This window comes from Alternaria triticimaculans (genome assembly GCF_023758025.1).
Source record: "Alternaria triticimaculans strain BMP 0046 chromosome Unknown scaffold_11, whole genome shotgun sequence".
Lineage (NCBI taxonomy): Eukaryota > Fungi > Ascomycota > Dothideomycetes > Pleosporales > Pleosporaceae > Alternaria > Alternaria triticimaculans.
This window is the reverse complement of record NW_026055968.1, coordinates 561,708-567,707: the sequence shown is the minus strand read 5'-3', so window position 1 is coordinate 567,707 and position 6,000 is coordinate 561,708.

The window sequence follows — 6,000 nt, the reverse complement described above, 5'->3', positions numbered from 1 at the left end:
TAAAAATAGAGATAGTAGCTATTTTATATATCTAAGTAGTAATCTTATTAGATACTTTAGGCTTAGTACTTAGATCTACTACTAAAGTTAGAGGTATTATATACTTATACTTATTATTACTACTACTAATAGTAGTCTTAAAGGTAGAAGTTAGAGTATATAGAAGTAGATTAGCGTTTTACTTAATATTAATAGTAGCTTTAGTAGATATAGTAAGTAGTAGTAATAAAAAAATAGTTATAGTAGTAGAAGAATTAATATTAATTAAGTCTAAATTAATTATATACTCTAACTAAATATTATTAAAAGTAGCTTAAATTAAGTTATTAATAAGTTATTAAGTAAAGATATAACTAGAGATAGTTTATATTAGTAAAGGTTCTTAGAGTAATAAAAAATTAGTAAAATAAGTCTTAGTAAAACTAAAGATAAGTAATTATACTAAGATCTATAGTAAAAATAAAGCTAATATATAAAAAGCGCTAAGTAGCTATATTACTAGTAGAAAGATAGAGAGAGTAGAAAGTAAAGCTTAGAATAAGTAGAGTATAGCTAAAGTAAAGCTACTAGTATAGTTACTAGTAGCTCTTTAAATAAAGTTTTAGAAATTCTAAGCTCTAAAATAAAAAGTATATATAGTAAAGAAGTAATATATACTTTTTATTAGAGTTAATATAAGCTAAGTTATATAAGTAGTAATTTTTAAGAAGTCTACTATTATTAGACTATATTAATATTATTTAGAGCTTAATATATAATAGAGTAGAGATATCTTTTAAAACCTCTTAGTTATATAGAGAAAGTATATAATAGTTTTTTATTTTACTAATAATCTTTTAACTATTATAGTAATAATTACTACTAGCGTAATAATTAATATAGGCTTAGATAATATATTATAAGTAAGTTTATAATAGTAGGTAGTATTATAAAGTAGAGAATAGCTAAAGAAATAGCTAAGTATTACTAATATTATAAAAGCTAAAAAGGCGCTAGTGTTTTTATTACGTATAGTAGTAAGTAGTAAACTAATTATTTTTAGACTCTAGTAATTTTATATATAATTACGTAACTTATTAGTAATTAGTAGAAGAGTTCTTACTTCTTCTACTAGAGTATATTAAAGTCTATATAAAGCTAAGCTATCTTTCTTTAGTTATAAACTCTAAAAGTATCTAGATAGTATATATCTTAGCTAAGTCTAAACTATATAGCTAGATATATCTATAGAGTAAAGTAAGAGTATAAGCGTTAGACTCTAGAGTGTAGAGGTAGCTAAGCTTCTAAAAGAGAACGTAAGGTAATTAACTCTATATAGATAACTTTTATTATCTAAAGCTTTTACTTATTCTATCTAATCTTCTTTTATAATACTATATTAGCTAAGAATATAACTATTACTCTATCTCTAGCTTAAAATATAACCTAATAATTAAAGCTTATAATAGCTATTACTCTAAGCTAGAAGAGCTTACTTTTAAAGTTAGATACATTTCTATTAGCTTACTTTAAGATCTAGATTAGTTACGCTGCTCTTAAAAGCCTCTAATATACCTATAATAGTAGTAACTTATTCTTTATTATTAATAAGCTATTTATAAATATAGTACTATATTAAGAGTTTAATATAGATATAAGAGAGCGTATATACGTTATTATATTAATTAATAACTAGAAAGCTCTTAATTATTATAAATAAAACTATAGTAGAATATTAAATAAAGATAGATATAATTATGTAGAGAACTAAGAGTCTAAATATATAATTTATAAGTATATTATAGAGTATAAGAGTATAGATTATAAAAACTATAAGAATAAGCTAGAGCTAAACTCTAATTATTCTAAGTATTAGCTAGTTTTATATAGAAGTAAATACGCTTTCTAAAGTGCCTAGGTAATAAACTATATTTTTACGTTAAGTATATCTAGTTTTATAAATTTTAATTTATTATAAAAAAATTATATAACTACTAAGAATAGTATATACTAAGTATATAGTAGGTCTATTCTATCTTAGTTAGCTTATTAAACTTATATATTAATTTACACTCTATATATACTATAGAATAGTAGCTATTTTAAATTACTAAGTCTTTTTACTTTTAGCCTAGTACTATAATCTATTCTAAGCGCGTTGTTTCTACTTTTCTTATAGTCTAACTATATTACTAGAGTAGTATAATACTATTTATATTACGCTTATACTTTTAAACTAAGATTAAGATTATACTATAAACTATAAGAAACTTAGTAACTTCTACTATCTTCTCTCTACTATATGTATAACTATAACACTACTATAAGTTCTAGCTTTATTCTTTAATAATATTAGTATATTTTATATAATATAACTATAGAGTAGTTATAGCTTTACTAGCTTTCTTCTTTTCTATAATATTATAAGTGTTTAATCTTTTTTATAATAAGCTAGAGTATATATACTATAATCTTTCTCTTTATAGAATTACTTATTAGGCTTCTTACTACTTTAGGTAGATTAAAGTAGCTACTATAAACGCACTTATCTATAACTTCTACACTTCTTTCTTAATATACTATTTTCTAACTACTTTCTCTATTCTATTACTATATCTACTAACTAGACTAGATATTAATCTACTCTTTCTATATTAGTTTTAAACGCCTACTAGGCTTTATAGAACTACTTTTTATTTAGAGATACTCTACTAAATATCTTTTCTCTATACTATAATCTAGTAAGAGTATAGTATAAATATAATATATAAATACTTTACTTACTACTACTAAGTATAAAGATAATCTTATTATTAACTCTTAGAGAAGACTTCTATATCTTACACTTTTTTATCTCTAACTTTAAATTTATAACTCTACCTCTTAACTCTACTAGTAAGGTTTTTTCTAGTTTAAACTAGCTAAGTATATTAAACTATAAAAAGCTTATTATAGAGTAGCTACTATTAGGCTACTACTACTTAAGTAAACTATACTTATAGATTCTTTACTTTCTACTTTACTTTAGCTATCTTTTATAACTTATTACTTTATATTCTCTAACTCTTTAGCTATTATAATAATAAACGTTATCTACGCGTATAATATTATTATCTACTACTATAGTACCTTTTAATACGCTACTCTTATACTTAATACTAATTTTTAAGTTATCTAAGTAATTATTAAGTTATATAAAACGCTTACTATCTTTAAAGACTATTTTCTTCTAGATATATTACTATCTTAATAGAGAACTTTATTAATTCTCTCTCTAAAATAATCTTTCTTTAAAAATAACTCTAAATAAAAGTATTCTTAAGACTAGATAGCTAGTATTAAAGAACTTACTATAGTATAATATAAGGTTATAAAAGAAGTTAATATCTTTAGATAGAATACTACTAAATTCTACTCTTTATCTACTTTAAAAGCTTAGAAACTATATTAATATTAATCTACTATTATATAACTAGCTTCTATTATATTTATCTTACTATTTATAGTAGCGCCTTATATTTCTCTACTTCTAGCGCTACTTCTATTATAACTTATACTTTTCTATTCTATATTAGTTTCTCTACTACTAGACTTACTAGCTTCTTAGAAGTCTTACTATAGCTTTTTATATTTCTACGCGTCTATTACTAATTCTTTTACTAATACTTTTTTTTTCTTAACCTTCTATAAGTCTATCTAAGATAATACTAACTTAGAGTTTTTTTATAGCGCTATACTCTTACTAAGATACTTTTATATTTTATTACTTTTTATAGCTAATACTATTATATACTAACTAATACGCTTTTTATCTTAGAATATATTAGAATTTATTAAACTACTTTCTAAAAACTAAAGAAAATAGTATAACTTAAAAGCCTAGTAAGAAAAATCTTCTTAATAGATTTTATAGATTATAAACTAATCTAGTAGAATAGTTAAATCTAATAAGTAATAGAACTTTCTAGTACCTCTATAGTAAGTATAATAACTACTACTTTCTACTATATATAAACTATTTCTATATAAGCTTATATAAAAGAACTCTATCTTATATACTACTATCTTTATATAGTATACTAGAAATACTTTTCTTTTTTTACTTTTTTCTAATCTCTATACTTCTAATCTACTAGATACTCTACTAAATCTTATATTATATTTATATAATAATTTAAATAAGTTTTAAAGCTATTACTAGAACTTATAGCTCTAATAGGCTAGCTAACTAATACTACTATATAGTTTTAATAAACTATCTTATAGCTACTTATAACTACTACTACTTTACTTATCTTAGAATACTTAGTTATATTAGATTCTACCTTCTTAGCTATTCTAGATTTCTAGCGCTTATAGTTATTAGCCTCTTAACTAGTATCTATATTCTTAATCTATAGATTTTTTTTTAGTATAGAATAGTCTACTTCTATATATTACTAAGGCTCTTATATAAGGCCTACTTAACTTAGTAGAGATATTATAAAAATATTATATGTATATACTAATCTAGTAGTCTTTACGTACTAGATATCTACTTACTAGAGATTATTATAATAAGTATATATTAGGTAGCGCTATATCTACTCTACTTTAGTAATTCTAATAAAAGTTTCTACTTACTTAATACGTAATATATAGGTAGTATAAGCGTATTTAGAATAATAGCTTTTACTAGCTAGGCTTTACTAACTATCTATTTTCTTATTATAATATCTAAACTATAGTAGCTAGACTATAGTATTACGCTTTTTATACGCTAGCTTTATTATAGTATAATATTAATTACTAGAGCTTTATACTTAAGTAAGCTAAGATTTTAGATAATAATACTATAATTAAGACTATAGAAAGCTCTCTTAAGTTTACTCTAGAGTAAGTTAGTTACTTCTAGCTAGATATACCTAAAAACTAGTATTTAGATAATATAGTTAACTTCTCTAGTAAGATCTACTTTTATAATATCTATAACTTTATTAACTTTATAAAAGTCTATATTATAGTAAATATAATAGTAAAGTATATAGTTTAGAACTACCTATACTAGTACTTTAAAAAAACTACTCTATTATAGTATTAATTAAATCTTAACGTTAAGCGCTATATATTTATTATCTTTAGTAAGAGACTTAATTACTAGAAAGAAAAGCTATAATCTTTCTAAGTTTAGCTAGTACTTACTATATAGAGTTTATAGAAGAAGTATTTTACTCTAAAAAACTTACTTTTAGACTATTCTCTAGCTAAGTAGTTCTTCTAAGTTAAGTGTCTTTATTAGAACACTAGGTATAGCTATAATAATAATAACCTCTATATTATCTATATATAAAACCTTCTTAATACTTATATTTAAGTCTATCTTTATAATAATATTTCTATAATATTATCTAATAATTTTCTCTTTATACTTAAGGCGCGTAAATATATTTTTAAAAAAGTTTTTTAATCTAATATAAATAATAGTAAGTAGACTTTTTCTTATCTAAATAATAGCTAAGGCTATAGAGATTTAAATAACCTAGCGTAAGATAATACTAGTAGAGCTTTTTATTAGTAACTCTAAGTTTCTACTTCTTTAGGTAATAGTTATTATAATAATAGTAATTAGCGCGTCTATAGTAGTAACTCTAATACTTATATATAGTAAAATAGAAGTAAGCCTCTATAGTAGAATAGAAATAGTAACTAGAGCTAGTTAAGTAGATTTATATTATACTCTTACTAAGCCTAAAGTAGTAGTAGCTATAATAATATCTAGTAGAGTAATAGCTAGCGCTAGAATAGTTTCTACTTTAGTAGTAGGTCTTAATTATATAATAAGGTCTAGAGTATCTACTTTAACTAGAATCTTAGCTCTAATAAGCCTAGCTTTACTATATAATCTCTACTCTTACGCTATAATATCTTAGCTTATTCTCTAGCTTTATTTTTAAAAGAACTACTATTACTATATAATAATTAAGCTACTATAATATTATAGTATTAAGAAGAAAGCTCTTTTAATAAACTCTCTACACTACT